The sequence below is a fragment of the Lissotriton vulgaris genome, chromosome 9, assembly GCF_964263255.1.
Source record: "Lissotriton vulgaris chromosome 9, aLisVul1.2, whole genome shotgun sequence".
In the NCBI taxonomy this organism is placed as follows: Eukaryota; Metazoa; Chordata; class Amphibia; order Caudata; family Salamandridae; genus Lissotriton; species Lissotriton vulgaris.
In genome coordinates this window covers 243,212,131-243,237,637 of record NC_141697.1, presented here as the reverse complement: position 1 = coordinate 243,237,637, position 25,507 = coordinate 243,212,131, and the positions used below count along the sequence as shown (strand labels likewise).

The 25,507-nt window shown below is 44.1% G+C and overlaps 1 protein-coding gene across 1 annotated transcript in view; it reads right to left on the bottom strand.

The window, feature by feature from the left end:
• The window catches only part of GCHFR (GTP cyclohydrolase I feedback regulator), a 147,118-nt gene that overhangs the window by 120,830 nt on the left and 781 nt on the right, over nt 1-25,507 (bottom strand). The gene's annotated exons all lie outside the window — the stretch shown is intronic.

The following is a 25,507-nucleotide window of genomic DNA, read 5'->3' as shown; positions in this document are numbered from 1 at the left end:
CGTCCAGGCGCTAAAACTAAAAGAGTGCCTTTAAAAGAAAACAGAGGGGTTCTGATTACTGAAATAGAAAAGTTTTAAGCTGCTTACGAAAACTAAGCAGATTGGGGTTCGTTCTCAGATGCAGGGGGAGAGTGTTCCACAGCTTTGAAACATTATAAGAGAAGGAACGGCCTCCTGCTCTGGATCTCTGAATTCTAGGAATCTTAGCCAGAGATGCAGATGATGACCAGAGCATTTTATTGGGTAGATAGAGGGAAATCACAGTGATTAATTTCTGGACCCAATTTCAAAAAGCTTGGTGAGCAATGCACAAAGATTTGAACTTCACCCTTTCCGTGATGGGCAACCAATGCAGAGCTTTTAACCCCGGCTTTATGGGGGTTCTTAGTGGGATGCCAAGTAGTGCTCGAGCTGCACAGTTTTGGGTTCATTGCAGTTTTTGCAGGCTATACTCTGGCGCCCCAAGATACAGGGCATTATTGAATCCAGGCGGGATTGAACAAGGCCCTGTATGACTATCTGCTTGGCCTCAAATGGAAGGAGGGGAAGGATCTTCTTTATCACCCTAAGGAGGCCAAAGCAGGTGGCCGCCACCTTTGTAGCCTGTGTATTGAAGGTCAATGACTTATCTAGCCATACCCCCAGACTTTTGATGTTATCTCTGGGAGCAGGAACTGCGCCCATGCCCAGAGGCCACAGCAGATCCAGAGTGGAAGGGGCTGCCGATCCCAGGAGCATGAGCTCCAGCTTATCGTCATTGAGTTTCAGACAGGACTTCATCATCCAGCTCTTGACCTCTTCCAAGCACACTGCTAAATTGGGCAGTGATTGGAGACCACTCTTCTGCACAAGGGAGACCACTAGCTGGGTGTCATCCGCATAGGAAATGATGTTAATACCATGCGGGTGGACAATCCCAGCCAGCGGTCTCATATATGCATTGAAGAGGGTAGGGCTCAATGACGAACCCTGAGGTACTCCACACCCCAGAGGCCTGCTTGACGAGACAGAAGTGCCATCAAAGACCTGGAAGGTTCTATCAGTTAAAAAAGACTTGAACCAAACCAGGGCTTCTCCGGACACACCCAAGTCGGCGAGACGGGTCACAAGGATTTTATGATTTACCGTATCGAAAGCGGCACTCAGATCGAGGAGGATCACTGCCACCGATCCTCCCCGATCCAAGAGCCTTCTCTGTCACAGCTAGCAGGGCGGTCTCCGTCCCATGTTTGGAGCGGAAGCCCGTCTGGGTACATCAAGCAGATGGTTATCCTCGAGAAACTGAGTTAAAATGATGTTAATGTTTTTCTCGAGGATCTTAGTTGCCCATGGGAGCAGGGAGATCGGGCGGTAATTGCTGGAATTAGCCGGATCAAGAGCAGGTTTTTTTCAACAAAGCCCGTACCATGGCGTGCTTCCAGGCCAGGGGTACCGACCCACTCAAGATGGAGGAGTTCAACAACTCCATGAGTGTTGGAAGGATGGCTTTGCTGGTCGAAACCAACATGCCTGGGGGAGCAGGATCGCACAGAGAACCAGATTTTATTTGGTGTACTAGAGTCTCTAGTGTTTCTAGATTCAGCATGGGGAAGTGGTCTAATTTGTTTTGAGGAAGAATTTCTAGGTCTGAGACCAAATCGGGGCTTTGAGTAGATAGTTCAATGACTGGGTCCGGAAAGGAGAGATAGATTGTGTTGACTTTGTGAAAGAAAAAATCAACCAGCTCGTTACATCTGGAGAGTGAGTTGCAATTGTCTGCCAAATGTGAAGGGGGCCTTATCAAAGATTTTACTATTCGGTAAATTTCTTTGGGCTTAGATTTAGCCAATGTAATCTTCTCACTATAATGGGCTGATTGCGTAATTTTTATGGCAGATTTATAGGTCCTAATGGCTTCCCTATAGGTAGCTTTGTCGGTGGGATCATAGGTCATACGCCATTTCCTCTCCAACCTTTTGCAAATACGTTTTTTGTCCCTGAGCTCTTCAGTTTTGTTCTGTCTTTTCGACCCAGATATACTGACGTAAATAATTAATTTACTCTCTTAATTTCTATGCAGGTAAGTACTTAATCAATAATAACTCAATCGGAATGAAAGAAAACAGAGTCCGTGGTGTTAGAGTTTCTAAGGGTTTTTATTCCTCATAAAGGAATCAGGATATCATGTTCTGACCACCACAGGGGTGTCAGAAGGGATAGATGAGCGCGCTCAATTTTATTGATAATACATAGCTTATATACTCGACTTATGCCATAGGAATCAATGTAAGAGGCGTAACAGCTGAGAGAAGACAAGATAACAGTATACACGTGGTACTAGTACATCATCAAGAGGCGTAAACTAGGCGTGAACCAGAGGCGTGTGCTAGAAACGTCACTGATAGGTGACGCAAGTGGGTGGCACCAAGGGGTGGTGCTAACAGAATGTTGCAATGTCAGCAGAAATCGGAAGCTTGGATGCGCGCGCAGCTGCATGACGTGTGATTGACGGGGTGCAGGGGACTTGACATTTACACTGACGGAAAGAGACAGAAGTCTGGCATGTCAGATCAACTTGTACTTCTATCATATCTGATATCTGGTGTTTAGGAACTATACTATCTGGGCGGAAAGGTCTCTAGGGCAGAAGCTATTCTATGCTAACTGTGGATGCGTGTATAAGCGCCTGAGTGTCTACATGTGAAGCGTGGGGCACGGGGCCTTCCATGGAAGCATGGCAACAGAGGCTATGAATTACTTGCATTAAGACAGGTCGGCCTTTTGGCTCTGCAGCTGGAGAGGATGTTTACAGGATCTAGTAGGCAGGAATGTATTCTCGAGGAGCGGAACAGATAACTCGAAGGTTATAGTCAGTCTTGGCAGAAAGCAGGCTTGAGCTGAGCGCAAGGGGCCGCGCTGAAAGTAGGACAGAGTTCACGAGTACAGAGGTAGCCTGGGCAGAGTCAGGAGCCACAAAAGAGGTTCAGATGGCAGGAATTCAGAGCCTACTCTTGTTAGAGCAGGAAAAATACGAAAAGTGTACTACAAAAAGACGGTGGCATAGCATACTTAGGAACGGACTATATAATCCATTCATGGTGGATCTGAAAGAGGACAAGTTAACGGTGGACGCAAATGTATTTGCGTCTTCATAGCTGGCACAGGAGGGAAGTTACATGCACTTTAAGCTGGTACAAGGAGTCGGTGGGGTACGCGCTAGGGAACACAACATGGCCAAAATTTAATTTTCCTCATTCCCTCCTTGTTCCCTACGGACCCTTCATGAAATATCGATCCTCATGAATCGATCAGTCTGTTCTTGTAACATCATTTGTTCTTCTTTCTTTCGGTTACGTTTTGAGTGAAAACTGGAATGTTCAATACAAGAGGTGGCACACAGTCCACAAATCGCTGGCCCGCACTGCAGGCATAGGCAGCAACTGAATACTAGGACTAGGCCAATGCCTAGGAAGGATAGGATCTTCCATCCCCAAGCTGTTAACGTTGTCCAGAACCAACCGGACCAAGTCCAGGTGCCTGGATTCTGATGTATCTGATTTGCAATATTATGAAGACGGGTAATAGCTTGATATACAGATGGTGCATTTTGTGGAATGAAAACACAGCAGCTTGACCCGATGACCTTACAGGCTCCACCTCTATCTGCCAAGATGACGTCAATTACAAGACGATTCTGAAGGACAACAACCCGCATAGCGGACTGCTCTTCTGTTAAGTTACCTAAGGCGGAGGCAGTTTCATTTACTACGGCTTCAAGTGTTCTAGTTAATCTGCGTATTAATTTACTATTCTGAACAGGTCCTAAAAAGAAAAAGAATCCTTTATTAAAATCGGTGTACTGTTCCCATGCCGTTTCTGTGTAGTCGACAAGTGGGACATCTCTTCTGGGTCTATTCTTTACTAGATTGCCGTTCTGTGGTAATCAGGAGGAGCTAGAAAAACAGGTGGCAGAAGGAATGCAATGTAGCAGGTACCATCCCAATCTGGAGGTAGACGTATGTATGCGGTATGACCACAAACAAAGTAGGAATGACTGATAGCTTTGAAAGATGATTTTCCATGATCACTGAATTCGACCACAGTAGTGCATTTACTATGACCTAAGTGTACTGAACCTTTCTTCTTGATACATAATTCACCAGTGACTGGCAGTACTGACATAATAGGTAGAACTGGTGTGGCTTCGGATTCGACAGTAAGAATCATAAGGCTAATTGTATAATTACCTAATCCATACACTTCATTTTCTAGATCAGTTCCTATTCTAGTGGGGAGTCCCTCCTTATCCGGGTAACAGACGTCTAGTAGGACCAAGTTCAGGTTTCCCCAAACCCAACCCCCATCGAAAACAGCAATGTCGGGATCTAAAGAATTAATTATTTTAAACCATGCTCCGCAGGAGCCATTGTGAGTGAACGGGTACGGAAAGAGAGGCAGGGCTCCCTTGTAATTCTGGTAGGGAGGGAGTCGGCCACATATCCAGCAATTTGTAGCATTGTTAGTTTGATGAGAATGATGTAACATACTAATGAATGTGTTGTTGCGCAGCGCGAGTCTGTAGGAAAGCTCGTGAGGAGGTAACTCACTAAAAGTGTGTTCAGCAGAGACATTGTAAGCAGATTGTTCACGCTTGAAAATAGGATAGTAGGTAGGTAATAAGATGCTAGCAATAATAATTAAAACACTGAGAATAAACATTATTATTAGTGTCACTATGCAGTGACTACGGAGTGATTTGCAATATGTACGTTTCTTTGCTTCTCTCTCTCTATCTCGATCTAGGGGATACATGTCAGAAACTATTTAACCGATTCACCTAGGGGAGGACTTAAACAATTAAACTGTCTGACTTGCTAGATCGTAATTTCATGCGGTATTGTTCTTGAGGAGTTTTTTCTTGTTTGGATTCGGTAAAGTCTTTGGTAACACAGTCTTTGGTGGGGGTGGGTGTGTCTTGTTCCGGTTTCAGTCCTGGGAATGTTTTGATATGGCTTAGGTGGACCCACCCCTTTCTGCCTTCCAATTTGACTGCGGTCCTTGTAGTAAGAAGAACGGTCTTCGGAGACTTCCAGCGGGGCTCCAACGGACTTTTCCTGTCGAAGTTGCGGACGAGGACAGTATCCCCGGGGCGGACGTCATGCGGCTTCACATCAGTGTTGTCAGGGAAGGCTGCGGCAACCTGTGAACGACATGATTGGAGTGCAGACATCAAGGAGGCAAGGTAATCTGTCAACATATTAGAATCAACATCAGTAATCTTTTTAGGAATGGGCGTCCCCCACATATTCGGTGGTCTTCCAAAGACCACCTCGTACGGGGATAGCCCTGATCTCGAATGGGCGACCATTCTCATATAGAATAGTGCCACTGGCAGGGCGACTATCCAGTCGACTCCTTTTTCCTGACATATTTTGGCAAGGCGGATCTTTAATGTCTGATTATGCCTTTCTACAAGGCCTGCTGCTTCTGGATGTCGGACACAATGGAACTTCCACTGGTATCCCAGTAACAAGGAAACTTGTTTCATTAATTCGGATGAAAATGGCTGACCATTATCTGAGTACACGACACGAGGCATGCCGTATCGTGGGAAAAATTCACGAACCAACTGTTTGGCAGTGGTCGGAGCAGTGTAATCTGGGACTGGGTATGCTTCGGTCCAGCGGGACAGAGCACAGACAACTACGAGAACATATTTAAATCCTCGACAACGGTCCATCTGGATATAATCCATCTGGAGGACTTCAAAAGGGTGATCGGGAGGATGAAATCCACCTTGCTCTACAGGGACGCTTTTACCTGGATTGAACTGACAACAGATCATGCAAGTACGCACTTTCTGTTTTGCTGCTGCTCGTAAGTGTTTATTGTTCCAGAGATTTTGCAAACTGTCTAGCATTGCTTTCTCTCCTAGATGTGCAGGACTATGTGCTGTATTTATCATGACTTGAACCATAGAGTCAGGGAGAAACCATGTAGATTTTCCCTTCGTCATCCAACCTTGATCTGTCTGGATCCCTCCTAGTTCGATCCATTTCTTTATTTCTTCTGGAGTGGCATGTGTCTGAATGTCAATAACATCTAGTGTGGGATCTCTCACTGTCATACAGTTTGTCGGATCTGTTGTCTTTGTTGTGTCAGTTGTCTGAGTGTGAGTCAGTGCTGTATGTTTTGCTGTCTGATCTGCCAGGTCGTTACCCTGGGAAACAGAATCTGTGGCTTTAGTGTGTGCTTTACACTTCATGACTGATATGGTTGAAGGCAGATGTATTGCTTCTAACAGTGCTTGAATGAGAGGACCATGCTGTATCTTTGTACCATGAGAGGTCAGAAAACCTCTTTCTTGCCAGAGCATGCCGAAGTCGTGTACGACTCCGAACGCATAACGGGAATCAGTGTATATGTTGACATTTCTGTTCTTGGCTAGAATACAGGCTCGGGTCAGAGCGATGAGCTCTGCCGCTTGAGCAGACAATGTATCAATACGGTGTGTTTCTTTAACTTCAGTTTCAGTGGTCACTGCATACGCGGCCACTAACTCTCCTGTACTTGTTCTCATACATGAACCATCCACATAAAGTGTCAGGTCTGGATTTGTCAATGGAACATCTGTTAAATCTCGTCTGGGCTTTGTTACTGCATTAATGATCTCTATGCAATCGTGTGGAGCTGGATCTATCATAACTGTAGGTAACAGTGTTGCTGGGTTCAGGATACTGCAGCGTCTGATTTCTATGTGTGGCTGGAATAATGTCAATTCGTAACCTGTCAGTCGTGCTATAGTCAAGTGCTGAGTCTGGGTTCTGTTTAACAGAACCTCTACAGAATGTGGAACTTGTACTGTTAACTGATGACCTAAAACAATTGAGTCGCTTTGTCTGATTGCTAACGCTGTTGCTGCTACTGACTTTAAACATGCAGGGAGTGCCTGTGCTACTGAATCCAATGTACTTGAAAAATAAGCGCAAGGCTTATGTGAACCTGCTTGATCTTGAGTGAGGACAGACAACGCTGTACCGTCACGTTCTGTAACAAAAAGTGTAAACGGTTTGCTGTAACATGGTGTTGCTAAAACTGGCGCTTGGCATAAAGCTTTCTTTAATTCCTCAAAGGCTTGTGTATGTTCCTGAGTCCAAGGGAGGACAGTCGAAGTCGCTGCCTCCTGTGTCGTTAACTGGATGAGTGGTTTAGCTAGAAATGCATATTGAGGAATCCATTGTCTGCAGTACGAGGTGAGGCCTATGAAGGCCCGCACTTCCTTTTGTGTCTGGGGTCGTGGCATGTTTACAATTAACTGAATGCGATCGGGAGTGAGCTGTCTCCCCACTTTGGACAGCAAGTGACCCAAGTACACAACTTGCTGAACACAGAATTGTAGCTTCGAAGGGGACACCTTGTGTCCCTTGTCGGCCAGGAAATGCAAAACTGTCAGAGATGCTTGTTCACATTCGGGCTCACTTCGCGCGGTGATCAGTAGATCATCGACGTATTGCAGTAAAGCGGTATTAACTGGCATGTGGATACAATCTAGTTGTCTTTTCAGTGCTTGACTATAGATGCTGGGGCTTTCTGTAAATCCTTGAGGTGCGCGGGAAAATTTGAAACTTCGTCCATTTAAACTGAATCCGAAGAGATACTGGCTCTCCGGGTCAATAGGTACACTGAAGAAAGCGTTCTTGAGATCGATTACAGTAAAGAACGTTGCTTCTGAATCAATAGCAGTCAATAGGGAGGAGATATCGGGGACCACAGGATACTGTGGTACAATACATTTGTTCAGTTCTCGAAGGTCAATCACCAGCCGATATACTGGCGGTGCATTGCGGTCTGTACGTTTAAGAATTGGAATGATGGGTGAATTACAGATATTGGAGTCAGTCTCTACGACCACTCCCTGGGCAATAAGCTCTTCAATTATTTTCAGTAAAGCCACTACAGCATCGGGTGGTAACTTGTATTGCCTGATTCTGGGTAAAACAACTCCTGTCTTGAGTGTGACACGATATGGAGTGATATGCATACAACCTACATCAGCTGGGCCTTTTGCCCATAAGTGATCTGGTACATTTTTCAATCTGACATCAAAGTCACGTAGAACATAATGACCCTTGAAATCCCGTAGAAAGAGTCTGACTCCCTCTGGGGAACAGCATATTATAGCTCCTAGAGCCTTCAGTGTTTTAATTCCTAACAGATTTTCTGGACATGATTTCGTAAGCAACAAATCTGTAACTCGAGATAATGGACCCACAGCTAGTGGTACTGGTTCCGATACTTCATTTACAATAGGCTGTCCTGAAAAACCAAGGGAAACATTCTGTGAGCCTGAGAGGGGTGCCCCTGGAACTTCATTGTGACTTATGGTAGTGCGACTTGCCCCTGTGTCAATTAAAAACTTTCTGTCTTTTCCTAATACGTGACTGTGTACATAAGGACCTTCTTGATCTACAGGAATTTCAATAAGAGGCAAATCACTTTCCCTCCCTAGGCTGTTTCATGTATAACGCTGATAATCTGGATATGCCGCCTGGGCATACTGGTACATCTGTTGTGATACTTGCCGAGTTGCGGCAATGGGCTGTGTCTGAGCATGCTGTGGCTGCGGTACTGCTACTGTCTGTACTGTATGGGACTGATCATGCATAGGCTGTGTATTCTGCATTGGCTGTTCGTTCTGTGAAGTCTGTTGATGACCCTGTTCATGTCTAGGCGGACGCGGTCTTTCTTTAGTTTTACCTGTCTCAATGTTATGTTTCAGGACTGGACATTCATGTACGTAGTGACCTGGCTGCTTGCAATAATTACATGTCCCTTTAACGGGAGCGGCAGAATGATTGGTCTGGGCCCCACCTTTTCTATGACCGTCGGCTGGAATCGTCTGAGCTACTAACATTTTCATTTTCGTGTCTTTCATACGTTTCTGTTCCTGATCTTGTTCTTCCCTAATTCTGTTCTGGTGATATTGTAACATTTGTAACATCTGAGATGGCGTATTTGCCTGCCAAGTACTTTCAACTTTGTACACTCTATTTTTGACTAATGGTAGGGCATTCTCTACTAATTTTGTTACAAAAAGGTGCGGATATGACTCACTACTAGTTTTTAGACCACTATTTATAATGAAACATTTCTCGAATCTTGAATAAAAGTCACTAGTATCTTCATCTTGTTTCTGTTTACAGGACGAGATTTCGTCCCAATCTTCCTTTCTTGTTGTCAATAATCTTGGCAAAACCTGTACTATTAAACCTGGTAATGCTTTAGTCTTATCCCCAAGGCCTAACCCTGGGACTCGTTTGCTTTCTTCGTCTTCTATTTCTGCCCATGCTATCTTTGACTCTCCTACCTCCCAATCCTTTTCCTTTAATTTTTCGTAAATGCCCGTGGGCAACAGTACTTTTAACATTTTCATAATATCATCATACGTGTAATCTCCCATCAGTAACATATCTTTAAGCTCTCTATGAAAACCTGCAGGGTCTTTATCATGGCACGGAACTAATTTCTTCAGTTCTAACTTAGTCAGTGGTGTGTGAACATACACACGCTTCAAGCGTTGGTCCTCACCCATAACTGGGTGTACTTCTCGTAAGGGGTTCTGACTTTCAATGCTACCACCGCATTGCATGTGGTACGTTTTTCTTTCTGGAGGCGGGGCGGGAACATATTCAGAGCTTAGGAAGGTGTTATACTTACATCGTTGTTCTATAATTATTTGTATTAATTTGGTACTAAAACCTCTCCATCTATCCATGAGTAGTGCTTCTAATGTTTCATGTAAGGGACCTGGATCAGAATGATGGTTTCTGAACTTGATGAGGAGGTGCTGAATCATGTACACACCTGCTATTTTCTGCTCTTCCGGGGAAAGGTTCAAGAATGTCTGTACTAACGTGTCATCATTATACATGTCTGGGTTTTCGGCCCATAACACGGCTGACCGTGCTAGTTCTTGTTCATCCATAGAATTGAGTACATGGTACCCCACTCGGTCTCGAAGCCTTTTATCAGTTTCCTGGAACTGGTGTTCAGAAGAATTCGGATTTGTTAAAGCAGAGAAAAGAACTCTCTTGCTTTCTGGACGGATGCCTTTCCTAAGGTAAGCTCCCCTACCTACATATGCTATAGTATCTGTAGACCTTCCTGGTGCGTCATGTTCATCTTCCTCCTCGGAGGAAGCTTTATCATTCTCTTCCTGGTGTGCAGTCAATACTGCCTTTCTAATTTTCTGGGACATACTGGCTATGCAAGCCCCTTTATCATGCTTTCCTTCGGCTATATTTTGACCCCACTTGTTTAATGCGTCTAATTCACTTTGATCTGTCCCGGGCCTGTCTCGTTCCCTTATTACACAATTTATAAAAAATCGTAATATCTGTGCTTGAATGTCAACTTTCTGTTTATGCATGGCAGCTTTGACACTGTCGGGGTCTTTCCCGGTCTGTATAAACTTATATATTCTGTCGAGAAGTTCCTGCATTCCTACATAGCATAACAAGCTATCGGTGGCAGATCTTAATCGTAGTGATGCTAATATGATCCAGTACCCGGAAAAGACGATTTAATGATATCTGCAAACTGACATCTTCTCTTTAAATGCGTCAAGCCGGGATAAGTGGGGAGACTGGAAAGGATTCTGCGTGTCCCTTAAGTTTAATCTGTGTGTCGGTGGCGGGGTCTGTAGACCCGCTGTCGCACCTCCTGAGGCGGATGCTTGAGCATTATCTCTTCGCGGCGTCTGGATCTGAACTGGAATTTGTCGTTTAGCAAGATCAGGCAGGACTGGTTTCGGTAGGTCTGTTTTGAGTACGGGAAGTGGCGGAGCTGTCGGAACAGAGGAGGTCTGTCGCGGTACCGGCGGAACGTTATCTGGGGGCGTAGTGCCACCCCCATCCCTGTCAGTAGGCAGGGCACGAACAGGCAGATTGGTATAAGCTGGTGCTACATCCTCTAGATATGAATTTAGGAATATGTCTTTAGTGGTTTTATGCATTACTTTAGTTGGAACTAATGGTGTCGGTAAGTTTTTCGGTATCTCTGATTCAGTTTCAGATGTGCCATCTGCTGCAAGATACATACCGTTTACCATATTATTTCGGGCTCGGTCTATTTGTTCTGTTTTTACTCGGATCCCTTCAGTAACTAATTCGTTTTCCTGTTCTTTATCTGATTCTTTAAGTCTATCCTCTCTACGGAGTGCTTTGTCAGCACGCTTACGTGATTCCTTACGCCAAAATTCTATGGCGTCCTTCTGAGATTGTCTAGCTTTCTTTTTCCATAATGCTTCTTCTACCCTCATGATGCACTCGGCATCCCACGTTCCGGTAACAGGCCATCTGTGTCTTTCGTCTAGGTGTTTGGTGTAATCGGCCCATAAATCTAGGTATAATATGGCATCTATGCCGTGTTTTTGGTACATAAAATTGCCTGGAGTGTCCCTAGGGGGGATAGGAATCTCTTCCTCCAGTAACCCTTTCCTAGTTCCTATCTGTTTTAGCTTGTTGAAGAACGGCATCTTGTTTACTTATTACTGAATGCTAGATCTTTTTCCTTAATACTCCTGACAGCTATATTATACGAGAAACACAATAATACACGTTTTAAACAGTCACATTCATACCACAACATTAATCACATAAAAACATTGCAAACATAGATGACTACCCCCCTATACTGTATGTACTGCTCAACAGTACGGATACACCGGTGTAACAGTGCAGAAATTCGGAATACTTGATATACTGCTAAACAGTACAGATACACTGCCTAAAAACAGTGCAGACCGGACTTGCGTACCCAAACCCGTCTAGATACGACCCAGCAATGGTACTCACCGGGAAGCACGGAAACAGAAGGCCTCGGAAAACTCGACTGGACTCGACTCGGAACTTCGGAAAACTTCGGGAAATTTCGGAAAACTTCGGAAAACTGGTGGGCCTCTTCACACCTCGGACCTTGCTTCTTTCGGCTGGGCTCTGGTCGGGATCCTCCGCACTCCTCACCGCCTCGTCTGGGCACTGATCGCAGTCTTCGTCACCTCCGTGGGTCAGAGGGAGATGCAGGAAATCCTGCCAGTACACGTGTGTTCCGTCTAACTGATGGCAGGGGACAGAGTTTGCAACGCACCAACCGGCGCGTGAGGTGGGGGAGGAGTCCCTATTCGGGCGCCAAAATGACGTAAATAATTAATTTACTCTCTTAATTTCTATGCAGGTAAGTACTTAATCAATAATAACTCAATCGGAATGAAAGAAAACAGAGTCCGTGGTGTTAGAGTTTCTAAGGGTTTTTATTCCTCATAAAGGAATCAGGATATCATGTTCTGACCACCACAGGGGTGTCAGAAGGGATAGATGAGCGCGCTCAATTTTATTGATAATACATAGCTTATATACTCGACTTATGCCATAGGAATCAATGTAAGAGGCGTAACAGCTGAGAGAAGACAAGATAACAGTATACACGTGGTACTAGTACATCATCAAGAGGCGTAAACTAGGCGTGAACCAGAGGCGTGTGCTAGAAACGTCACTGATAGGTGACGCAAGTGGGTGGCACCAAGGGGTGGTGCTAACAGAATGTTGCAATGTCAGCAGAAATCGGAAGCTTGGATGCGCGCGCAGCTGCATGACGTGTGATTGACGGGGTGCAGGGGACTTGACATTTACACTGACGGAAAGAGACAGAAGTCTGGCATGTCAGATCAACTTGTACTTCTATCATATCTGATATCTGGTGTTTAGGAACTATACTATCTGGGCGGAAAGGTCTCTAGGGCAGAAGCTATTCTATGCTAACTGTGGATGCGTGTATAAGCGCCTGAGTGTCTACATGTGAAGCGTGGGGCACGGGGCCTTCCATGGAAGCATGGCAACAGAGGCTATGAATTACTTGCATTAAGACAGGTCGGCCTTTTGGCTCTGCAGCTGGAGAGGATGTTTACAGGATCTAGTAGGCAGGAATGTATTCTCGAGGAGCGGAACAGATAACTCGAAGGTTATAGTCAGTCTTGGCAGAAAGCAGGCTTGAGCTGAGCGCAAGGGGCCGCGCTGAAAGTAGGACAGAGTTCACGAGTACAGAGGTAGCCTGGGCAGAGTCAGGAGCCACAAAAGAGGTTCAGATGGCAGGAATTCAGAGCCTACTCTTGTTAGAGCAGGAAAAATACGAAAAGTGTACTACAAAAAGACGGTGGCATAGCATACTTAGGAACGGACTATATAATCCATTCATGGTGGATCTGAAAGAGGACAAGTTAACGGTGGACGCAAATGTATTTGCGTCTTCATAGCTGGCACAGGAGGGAAGTTACATGCACTTTAAGCTGGTACAAGGAGTCGGTGGGGTACGCGCTAGGGAACACAACATGGCCAAAATTTAATTTTCCTCAATACGAAGAGGAAGAATCGAATCTAAAGAGGTGGTGATCCAATTGTTATATACATTGTTGTTCACAGATGGATCACAGGAAAATGATGGTCTAGTGGTGCTAAGGGTATTGGTCCAATTGTCAACATGAAGTTTGGACCAATTTCGAGTTTTACGAGAAATAAAAATAGAGGGTAAGGGTTTGTGGATGGTCAAGATAAAAGGAATCAAAAAGTGATCTGTCCAAGGTAAACAGCTGATGCTGCCCACTCTGAGATGTTCACAATTGCTGAAGATCGGATCTAAAAGATGACCTTTTGCATGCGTTGAAGAAGGGACAAGTTGCTCTAATTGAATAGCAGCTAGGCTCGCCATCATCTCTGTGGCCACAGTGTCTGACATATCGAAATGGACGTTAAAATCTCCAAGTAATGTGAAATTTGAGGGAGAAGTGGCCAGGTCAGCGGCCACAGAAGGAAGGGATGTTTGAAATTGTCTAATGGGTCCAGGGGGGCGGTAGATGGGGATACCTGCGAGACTGGTGTTCGGGGAAAATTCAACAACGAAGGGCAGACTTTCACAGTCAGCTACGGACTCCGCCAGACACCGACATACATAAGAAAGCACCAAAGCCTTATTCGAAAGGTGTCTTTTCTTACGAAAGCAACATACACCACATAATGCTCCCAGAGACATTGAGCTTTATATTAGCACCTTCGCTGAGGCGGCTATTCCGTGCAAGCGCTAAGGGGGCGGGGGCCGCGTGGTGCTCAGACGCTGGTGGCGGAACCGCTCCGTCACCAGCCTCGGCTGAGCTGTGCTGATGACGGAGCGGTTCTGTCATGGCCCCGCCCGCTCAATAGAACGCCCAGGGCAGGCGCGGAATCCGCGCCGCGCGGGCGCTTCAGGCGCGCCATGACGGAACCGCTCCTTCATCAGCACAGCGCCACCGCGGCTAATGACGGAGCGGTTCCGTCATCAGCATCGAAGAGGTTAATCCCATTAAAAGTGTAGCGCATGTACATGGATAAACAAAATGATGGGGTACTTCTGTCTGGCTGTCACACAATGAGTATGGTTCATCGAGAGCTTAAATGGTGGAGGCATTTACAGAGCGGAAGAAGAATACCTGTTCACAATGTAAAATCATCTATGTGCTGATATTTGTATAGCACAGATCTAACTGCAGAACAACGGAGACTTGTACTTTATGTGGATTGATCCCAAGTGGGGGCTCAAATCTTTGAATTACACTTCTATACACTAGCATTTCACATGTTTAAAGTTTAGGCACAGTACGACTGAGTGGTTTCCCAGAACTGCACAATTTTCTTTCAAGTGCCAAGCTGGATTAATACCCAGGTCCTGGTATCCAAAATGCTTCTATAGACATTGGTATCTTCAACATTCACTGCCATAACATGCAATGCCCACTGACAAGGGGACAGGCAGACTACTGGCGAAGAATGGAGCAAAAGGAATGGGTCAAATGTCCTGTACAGTTTGCCTGAGCATCATTGTTGCGCTACTTGTTCGCACATCACGCTCTCTGTCACCTCCCAATTCAAACTCCTTCTCTCTTTCCCATCTCAGTCGCCTCTCATTTCTTTCTCCTCTTTCCACTCTGTATTCTCTCTCACGTGTTCGCTCTCTTCTTTTTCATGGTTATCTATCTTATCACTTTACCTCACTCTCCAAGAATTCTTCTCAGTGCCTTCTCTGTCACTCCCACCTTCTCCTCCTCAAATTATATCAGAGACAGGCCATGTTGGTGACTAGTCTTAGTGGGTAGTACCTCTATGGAATATGAGCTGGACTCAACTAACAGGACACCCCCACGGAGGATCAGCTTTTACACTGTTCGAATGAATACTGAAAAAACTCCTCCCGGCCTGTGAAACGGCTCACCCCAGTGACTGTTTGTGCAGGAGCTAATGTCTATGTATACAGGGAATCAGCTCTGGTTCAGTGCAAGAAACCAGATGCCTATAAAGGAGCCCAACAGTATATGGTATGAGCTAAACTCTATCTGTGCAGGGCTTCAGCACTATGTATGCACTATTTCTGCGTATGCAGTAACTCATTTTAACAGTGCAGGAACTCATTTATATCTTCTAGGTGTTTAGATTCATCTTCAAACAAGTAATCAACTTTATGTTTTGGATTCTTCTCCTTAATAAAACAGGCCCCAAAATATGCTTCTCAATCCCAAGCAGCCCTAACCCATTGACCGGTATATTGAGCAGCAACACATTAGACATGTTGAACCTCTCATCTCCATTTACCTGGTCTTCTAATCTACTCTCTACTGCACACTCTATTCCTCCCAAGTCTTCTTGACCATCAATGATTTGTTGTGACAGTCATTGCTTTTAGGTCATTTTGATATTCTTTTTGGTCTACATTTGTAATGGGGATATTTATGCCGAGTAGGGAAGTAGAGGCAAAAGGAAGACGACAATGGTAAATAAAAAAAGAAAAGAAAAGTGAAATGTGAAGAGTGGCAGGTGGAGAAATATTAAAAGGGAGGAAGAGAGAGAGCAGAGAGGAGGCAGCCGCACAGTGGGCAGGATGAACAGTGCTGAGGCCCAGTTGACAGCCTACGGGTGATGTGATAGTAGTCACACTAAAGCACATGGTTAAGAAAGAGCGGGCTTGGACAGAAAAACAAAAGGCAAAGAACAAGCATATAAAACGTTAACTCTTGTCGCTGGGCACCAAGCTTGATTTTAAAATCCAGTCTTCATGCACTCATTAAAAAAAAACAGGGAGGCGTATGGACTGTCTCAGCAGCGGGTGTGTCAACCCACAGGTCTACCCTTGCTGACATTGACATAGGGTAAAAGAAGGTGAGACAGGCACTAGCTGACGGAAAAATGGGGTGGTTTGAGCACCAGCAACTCTGCAGCTAGTATGCGTTTAAATTGAGCCTTTGAAATGTGTGTGTGTGTGTCTCAGATCTAGAGCATGGCACCCTTTTTCTTCCTCCAGTTTGAAGTTTTCCCAGCACCAACTGCCACTTACAGAAATTATAAAGAGGACCAAGTGGTAGACCACACAAGTGCTGGGCCGTCTGTGGTATACTATGCTGCTGTAGCAGAAAGCTTTGGAGAATACAGTGCCAGGTGCTGTCCATGCACAGTGCCATGCAGATTCACTCTTTTCAAACTATTGCGGGTCTGTCCACCAAACACACAGCAAGACGAGCACACAAAGGCTTTCTGAGAGGTGGACTGTGAGAGGTTAGAACCCAGCAGCTCCCATTAAGGCACAGGGGAATATTGTACTTCTTGTGTGTCGCTGCTGTGGTGATCATGTCCTGCCCTAGCCAAACTGAGCCACAGAGCAAGTATGAGGGAGAGGAGCACAGTTACGGCTGTTTGCACAGCTGACTATATATGGACTGTTGGAAAAACGGTGTGACATGTTATTGCCAGGCCATCACCCTACACAGCTAATATTGCCCGACAGGCTCACAAGCAACAACAATGTTTGGACCTTAGCTGGCCTTCCTTTTTGAATAAAACAGACAACCAGGGAGATTCTACTTAGAAAGTCTGGACTGCTGCCTTACAGGACCATATTTTAAAAGACCCTGTCCCAACTATTAAGCAGGAACACTGGAATTATGGAATTCTACAGCTACAGCATTTTTCGCATCATTATAGATTTGCCACATATTCCATCATCTTTTAGGTCATTTGCAGATATTAATATAACAACATGTGCTTCTAGTATAGACTGATCAAAGCTTACTAAAATGTAGCAGCCCGTGTGTTGTTGCACAATGGAAGGTCTTACACAATAGTTGACTGGCCACCTTTAGTTGCGTATTGCTTGCTGTATGCGAATATCAAACTAGTACTAGTGAGGGGAACCCTGTAGAAAGAAAAGTAAGTTTTATTTATATACTTCTTCTATGTTTATGACTCCGTGTTTTTGTTGTAATACAATTCTACAGCGCGCACTTTTGAAGAGTGTTTCTCTTCAAAAGTGCATCGCTTGTGGAAGAATGTTTCTGCATGTATTCCAACTGATGAATCTGGCATTCAGCTGGTTGACATTGCATGATCCAGATGTGCTCCTGTATTTATGACGATTATTTGAAGAATAAACTTCAAAACTGGATTATACTATTTTCTTATCTACGTGATTTATTATAACATGAAAATCGACTTCTTTACATTTGGCGACGAGGGTCAAGCTGCATTTTTACCAAATTTTGCACAAAGCTGGGAAATTTTTAAAAGTAGAAGAAGACGCCCTTCCTACCTGGGAAAGCTGTACGGTTTCATCGGCGAAAATCCGGAAAAACTAGAACTTAAAGCGAGCCAGCAGTTGATTTTTGGGCATTTCTACGAAGTTTGGATGATCTGATTGGTCATTGTAAAAGTCATTCATTACGTGGAAGGTAGCATCAGAGTGACGAACTTCAAGGAACGTCATCACGTGTTTTGACGTGACCACGCACCGGCGGCCATCTGAATTTTCATTAAAAAGCTGTTTCCATAGTAACAGTCGGAAGTGTGATTTCTTCACGATTTTGAAGGATTTGGATCGTCCTTTGATCACCAAGCATAATTCGAGGTATCGGTTATTTCTAATTTTAAAAGACATTATACATTTCATTTTAAAACGGAACTTTAGAGTTTATTAAATAAGAACTCATTGACAATTTTTAAAATAAACAGAAAGTTACAAGGAAGATTTAATCTGAAATATTTTGACATTTCATTTTAAAAATGGCTAGCAACCAACAGATTGTTGATTTAAAAAAACCAAAAGAAACATGGAAGTTGTGGTACAAAAGCTTTGAAAGCTATTTAGTAGCAATTGGTGCGGATGAATACTCTGTAAAGAGGAAACTTGCTATTCTATATAGTCATTTAGGAAATGCAGGACGAGAAATTTTCAATAATCTTCCAACTTCACAGCCTCCTCCTGGCAATGGAGAAGGATGGAATGAATTTACAGATGCAATTTTAAGACTGAATAAAACATTTTTGGAAAAACCTAGCGTTTTGTTGGAACGCTTCAACTTCATGAAAAGAAAGCAAGAGCAACATGAATCTGTCCAGGAGTTTACATCTGCTTTAAGAAACCTGGCTGCAGAATGCAATTTTGGTCTATATTTAGACACTGTTCTCAGAGACCAATTTGTATATAAGTGTTTTCACAAAAAGATTCAAGAGAGAATACTAAGTTGTCGTGATCCAGCCCTGTCTGAAGTAATAGATATGGCAAAAAGTGTGGAAAGATCTGTTGTTTCATCAGAATGTATAGCTGATGTGCGTGTTTCTCATTTAAATAGGGAAATGCAAGTTAATGCTGTTTATTCGAGAAACAAAGCTATGAAACCTTTTCAGAAAAAGTCAAGTTCATTCTGTTAGAGATGTGGCTCTAAAACACACCTTAGCAATAGCCCAATGTGTCCTGCTTTAGGGAAAAAGCGCATATTTTGCAGCAGGATTGGTCATTTTAACATAGTTTGTAGGAATAGAAAGACAGTTCAAGTTAGCGGTCTTTCCTCTTTTGACAATTCTCATGTAGATGTTTCCAATGTGGATGTTTCGTCTCTTGAATCATCCTTTAATGATATTCATGTCAATACTGTTGAAACTAGTACTTTTGATAAGCATTCCAATGTTCTACAGAATAAGATATTATCTATTGATTTAGTTGAAACCTCATCTAACAATAGTCATGATAAAGATCCAACGTGTGAAGTTTTGGTTGATCATATGAAGTTAAACATGATGGCTGATTCTGGAGCTCCAGTAACCATCATCTCTGATATTTTATTTAATACCTATTGTTCTCCAAAAGTACACCTTTTACCTTTAGATATCATCCCGAAAGCATATGGCGGGAAAAATATTGACATGATGGGATATTTTTTAACAAAAATGTCATGTTTAGGTAGATGTACATTAACAAAAGTTTATGTGGCTATTGATGGCAAATGTATAATTGGTTGGCAAGATCTTGCAAAAATGGGACTCAAATTAGTTCCTGGTTCAGATTCCCCAGTCCAATTAAATGATACTTCAGTTTTTGTTGTAGATAATAATGAAAGCACTGCAGTTAAAGTATTGATTTCTGAATTCCCAGAAGTTTTTAACGATTCTGTAGGAAACATCAAACATGTTGAACACTTAATTAGGTTAAAACCTAATGCCATCCCAGTTGTTCACAAGTTAAGAAATATTCCATTAAATGTGAGGGATGACTTAAAGAAGGTTTTGGATAAAATGATATCTGAAGGGATTATTGTGCCCACTAATTCATCACTTTGGGTCAGTCCCATAGTTGTGGTTAAAAAAAAGGATTCAAGTATCCGCTTATGTGTGGACCTTCGATCTTTAAACAAAAACATAATTGTGGACTGTCATGCCTTACCTAAAATCCAGGATCTACTTACAGAAATGCATGAGTCAAAATTGTTCACACTCCTTGATCTCAGAAGTGCATCTCATCAGATCCCTCTCACCAAGTTATCATCTGAACTCACCACATTCATTACTCCTTTCGGTGCATTCAGATACCTAAGGCTTCCGTTCGGATTACCGTATTTTCCGGCGTATAAGACGACCCGGCGTATAAGACGACCCCCCACTTTGCTTGATCAAATTTAGGTTTTGTGCTATACTCGCCGTATAAGACTACCCCAAGAATACCCCCACTTCCAGCACAGTCCAACGCTCTACTTGTACCTTGTACGCTTTTATAACCTGCACACTTATCACTTTTTTCTCTTGTAATGTACCGATTGCTACCTCATGTATTTTGTTATACCGGTAACCTGCACACTTATCACTTTTTTCTCTTGTAATGTACCGATTGCTACCTCATGTATTTTGGTTGCTCGCTATTGTCACTTTTGAACCATGTAACTTAGGCGGGAAATGTTTCTTCCACCTTGCTTGTATGCTGGGAATATTGCAAGCCTACCGTAATCTCTCCACCCGCTAGTCCTCCGAGTACGCTCAGCTTACCGCAGTGAAGCAGCTCCAGTGCCCGGCGGCGTCCTCCGACTCCGTGGATGCTATCGCGGATCCTCAGCGTTGTCCACCGATGCAATGCTCCGGCGGGAATCCTCCGGCATTATGGCTGCCAATTTCTGCGGGAGGCCTCGGGGTTACCCACCAGGCAGTAGGGGCGAAGTTGGAGCGAAGTTGCGGCTTGAAAGCCAATTGTGCGCGGGAGCCCCCAGGATGCAATGCTCTTCAACTCTTCACCTCTGTGGCTGGCGGGCGGATTAGAGCCACCCTCCCCCACCTCCGGCTGGATTAGAGCCACCCTCCCCCACCTCCGGCTGGGCCGGAAGCGCGAGAACCTTCAGGAGTAGTCCGCGCTGTTGAAAAAAACCACGAAAACAAACAGTCTAATTTTGTATCCGGCGTATAAGACGACCCCCAACTTTTCAGAAAATTTTAAGGGGTTAAAAGGTCGTCTTATACGCCGGAAAATACGGTAGCATCCGCTGCCAGTGTCTTTCAGAAATTCATGGACACCATTTTAAGTGATATTAAATGTGTCCAAGCATACCAGGATGATGTTTTGATACATTCAAAAACCATAAGTGATCATTTTAAAACATTGAAAGAAGTTTTGTCTCGTTTTTAAAAAGTTGGTATAACTCTAGGTGAAAAGAAACGCAAATTTTTTATGAAAGAGTTAGATTACCTTGGACACAGTATTTCTGTAGAAGGAATTAAACCTAAACTGTCCCTCACCAGGGCGATTTCAGATGTTCCCATTCCTAGGGATAGACTCATTGAAGTCTTTCCTAGGTCTAGCGGAATATTATTCCAGATTTGTACAAAATTATGCCCAACTTGTTCAGCCTCTTCGCATTCTTTTAAAAAAATGTAAAATGTTTGTGGACTCAAGAGTCAGATTGTGCTTTTAATCTTGTTAAAAAGGTTATTATTGAAGCACCAGCCTTATCCTCTTTCAATCCCGAATTAAAATGCACCATTTCTGTAGACGCGAGTTAGAAGGGTTTGGGTGCGGTACTTTGCCAATGGAATGGCTATAAAGAAAACACCATTGGTTTTGCATCGAGATCTCTGAGTGGTGCTGAATCAAACTAGAGCACCATTGAGAGAGAGGCTCTTGCCTGTTAGTGGGCTGTGGAAAAATGTAAAACCTTTATTTGGGGATCACATTTTACACTTGAGTGATCACAAACCCTTATTACATCTCCTTGATGAGAACGGCACAGGGAAGGCCTCTGCCAGGCTTGTTCAGATTTTATCAAGGCTTCATGAATACAACTTTATCATAAAACACATTTCAGGAGGTAATAACTCAAGAGCTGATACTCTTTCAAGATTGTCTTTGGGGGATGACAATGATAGAAACTGTGATGCAGACGATGTAGAATGTGTAGTAGCTTCAATAGAAGATTTGGTTTTATCACCTTTTTCTATTTCAGAGGCTGATTGGACAAAAAGCTATTCTGATGCAATTTTGGTTGCTGTAAAATAATATGATTGTTTCAGGGTGGCCTAAAGTTTGTGCTCTTCCCGCTTCTTTAAAACCTTTTGCACAATTTTCAGAAGAACTCTCAATTATTAATGATGTGCTTTTCAGGGGTGATCAGTGTATTCCTCGTAACATTCGCAATAAACTATTTAGTGCAGCTCATCAGGGACATTTGGGTATTGGGGGCACTTCTAGGAAGTTGAAGGAACATTTTTGGTGGCCTGGTCTCGATAAAGACGTCACTTTATGGATTAACTCTTGTGGCACATGTCTTGTTTCGGACAAACATTGGAAAACACCTCAAATGCCTTATTATATTGTTCCTTTGCCAGAGGAACCTTGGCATAAATTAGCCATTGACTTTGCTGGACCGTTTGAGGTTTTAACCCCTGATAAACGTTACATCATATCAGTTATTGATTATCACTTTAAATGGTGTGAATTCGATTTTTGTGAAACTACAAATTCATCTACAGTTATTAATTTTTTTAAGAAAGTGTTTCTTTCTGAAGGTCCCCCTAGAGAAATTGTGAGTGACAATGGTTCTCATTTTTGTTCTTCCATGTTTGAAGATTTTTTAAAAATGCATGACATAGGGGGGAGGAGCCAAGATGGCGATCGGAACGGACGCGTAGGCTCCCGGCTCCGCGAACCTCCAAGCCCCGCACGACTATCCTGCTCACCATCCTGCAATTGCGCCTCAACTTGAAGTTTGGGAATGAGCGCTGAAACTGATAGCGCGATCCCATGCTCCCTGCCGGCCCCATACTCGGGGAAATTCGCGACAGCAGTCAGCGGCCTGAAAGACTCTGTAACCGGGACATCTGCTGCATAACATGGCCGGACGCTAAGACAACAACAGCGGCCATCTCTACTGGCGCGGCATCGGTCTGCTGGAGCCCATTGCCCATCTGTCCGATTTTCACCACAGATGTCCTAATTGCCAAGCAACGCGGCTGTAGAGCACCCCCGAGGCGGTGACCTGGTGGTACCCTTGTATATATGTGGAACTCAGATTGTGGGTGCCCCGACGAGATTCAGGATTCGGCCCGGTTTTCGCGGGCAGCTCCCGAATTTTCGGCTGGCGTTGAATCAGAGCGACGATGAACACTGCAGGAGACCGCTCCTTTGGCGATCTGCCTTCACTGTCCCCGTGACTCAGATAGTGATCGCACCGAGTTGGACTCGCCTATGACCGATCTCCAGTCCCCAGTTGCGATGGAAACTCCAAGGGGCAGCCGAGAAGTGATGGAGGCTGCATTCCTGACTATCGAGGTACAGCAAGAGGGGGAATGTGTACAGCCAAATGGCGCTGCGGTACGGGAGAAAGGGCCTGCGTTGACTTGCGGCGACATCCTTGCTGCTATTGGTGCCTTTCGATCTACCTGGGAACACGGCGTCCGTGAGCTGGGGAGGAAGCTGGATGGTGTCACGTTCATGCTGGGGCACTTACAGTCGGACGACCCCCTGGTGCACGAGGATCCACCCCAGCCTGTCTCCAATGGGGGTGCTGTGGCCGCCCTTGTGTGCGGGGGGCAGTGATGACATTAGACTATGCTGTGAATTGTCAACAACTATCCGGGGGTTTGGACTATTCTGATGGTTCCCTTTCACAGCAGATGATGGCGGCTTCGTACTCTGTACCGCTACCGATGTCCTCTGCTTTGCCACGGCAACGACTGGATCCTGTACCTGCTTCTTCCACCCTTGTCTTTACATCCCTGATGTGGAGTATGTGTTCTGGGACTGCATTGGGGAAGATGGCCGTATTTGCGGATGACTCTGTTGGTGGCCCGCGGCGTCCATCTTGTACGCTCATGTTGCTCTCCGGCCTTGCTTGGACACTTTGTTTCCTTATGTCGGCGGACGAGGGAATTACTCGGCAGACATGCCTCCGGGGACTTGCGAGGACTGGCCAAGGATAAGCAGTATTCTTAAATGTTGACATTTAGGTGGCTGGCGGGGGTGGGGGGCACGCGCTCTTCAGATACGCTTATTTGTGCAGTATGTTGCTAATTCTCCCCTTTACTGATTGATTTGCTTGATTAATGTGGTGCATTATGTATCTTGGGGAGGAGTGTATTTTACGGGACGGGGTGACCGGAAGCCAGTACGGATGGCCCTCCTCCAGTTTTATATATAAATACTTTCTTTTTCTCTCTTCTGAGACTAAATTTCGGGTACTCTCATGGGCGACAGGCACGCTGCTTGGGGGGGGGTAGGCCATGGCCCCTGCAGGGGTGCAGGGTGGGGGGTTGGGGGAGGGGTTTTTCCTTCTTTTGTCCTTTTTTCAGTTCCCATGGGCCTCTATTTGTTTCTTCCCTTCTCCTTTTCTTTATCTTTTTTCTCTTTTTGACGGTTAGACATTGCGCCTTTTGCGCTTTTGATTGCTGGTTTTTCCTTTCTTTGTAATCATTACTACGGTAGCCTCACGTCCATGGGGTGGGCGATGACTAGCTCGAAATTGAATACGTGCTCTTTCATCCTGATGAGTATACTTCAGCTCCTAGACCTCGTTTATGTTCACCCGTTCTGTTGATACATTGTTGCGTGCATTGCCCACCCTAGGTCCTCGGTTGATTGTACTGCATCTGATCCTTTTATTAATCCAGTAGCTCAGTGGTCGCGTCAAACTGAAGTCCTATTTTGGAAAAACTGTCGTATCTCATACTGGGGGGACTGCTGAGTTGCTTTACTGCTAACGGTTGTGCTATAAAGTGCTTTCGAGGCCGGCCAGGTGGTTGTAGGCCCATATATGTATGCTATTGATGCACAATAAAGGTTTTCAAAAAAAAAAATGCATGACATAAAACATCTCAGGGTCGCACTTTATTCACCTTCTTCTAATGGCTTAACAGAAAGGATGAATAAATTCATTAAGGAGGGAATACAGACTGCCTTTGCTTCAAATGTAGATGTGGAAGAATTTCTCAGGAGAAAGTCGTGGTCATATTTAGTTACTCCTCATTGCACCACAGGTATCTCTCCTATTAGATTATTGAAGAAACTGAATCCTAATGGAAATATTTGCCCATCTTGGATCAAAGATTTGAATACAAAAGACAAGTCTTGTTTAGCTTGTTATGATAGAGCTATTATTAAAGATAATGTTTCAATTCAACAAAAGGTTCAAAAAAGGAATTTTGAGTCTAAAGTCATGTCTTCTTTGCAGACTTTTGAGGTTGGAGATTGAGTAATGGTCAAAATTCACAACAGAGTCAAAAAAAGGTATGTCCAAATTTTCTATCCCTACCCAAGTTCTCAAGGTTTCCAAGGGATCATCACTCTTTCTTGATAAAAAAGGGTGGTGGAACAAACGTGTTATTGTTAAACTTACTCATGAGCAAGCAAAAAAGATTTTTATGACCAAACATGTTGATGATAACACCTCTTGTTCTTATTTTCCTTTGGGGACTTCTTCTGATGACAGTAGTCATCCTTCTGCTCAAAATTTTTATTCTTCAAATGATACATCTGCTTCGAGTTTTGAGCCTGTTATGGATTCTCATATCGTACCAAGTTCTTCTGCTACTTCTCCAATTCGCACATCCAGAGTTCATAGGAATTGCTCTATTCCTTCTCGTTTTAAAGATTATTTATCTTGAATTTGTTTTTATTTATCATATTTATAACAGTATTTTTTGTGTAAAAA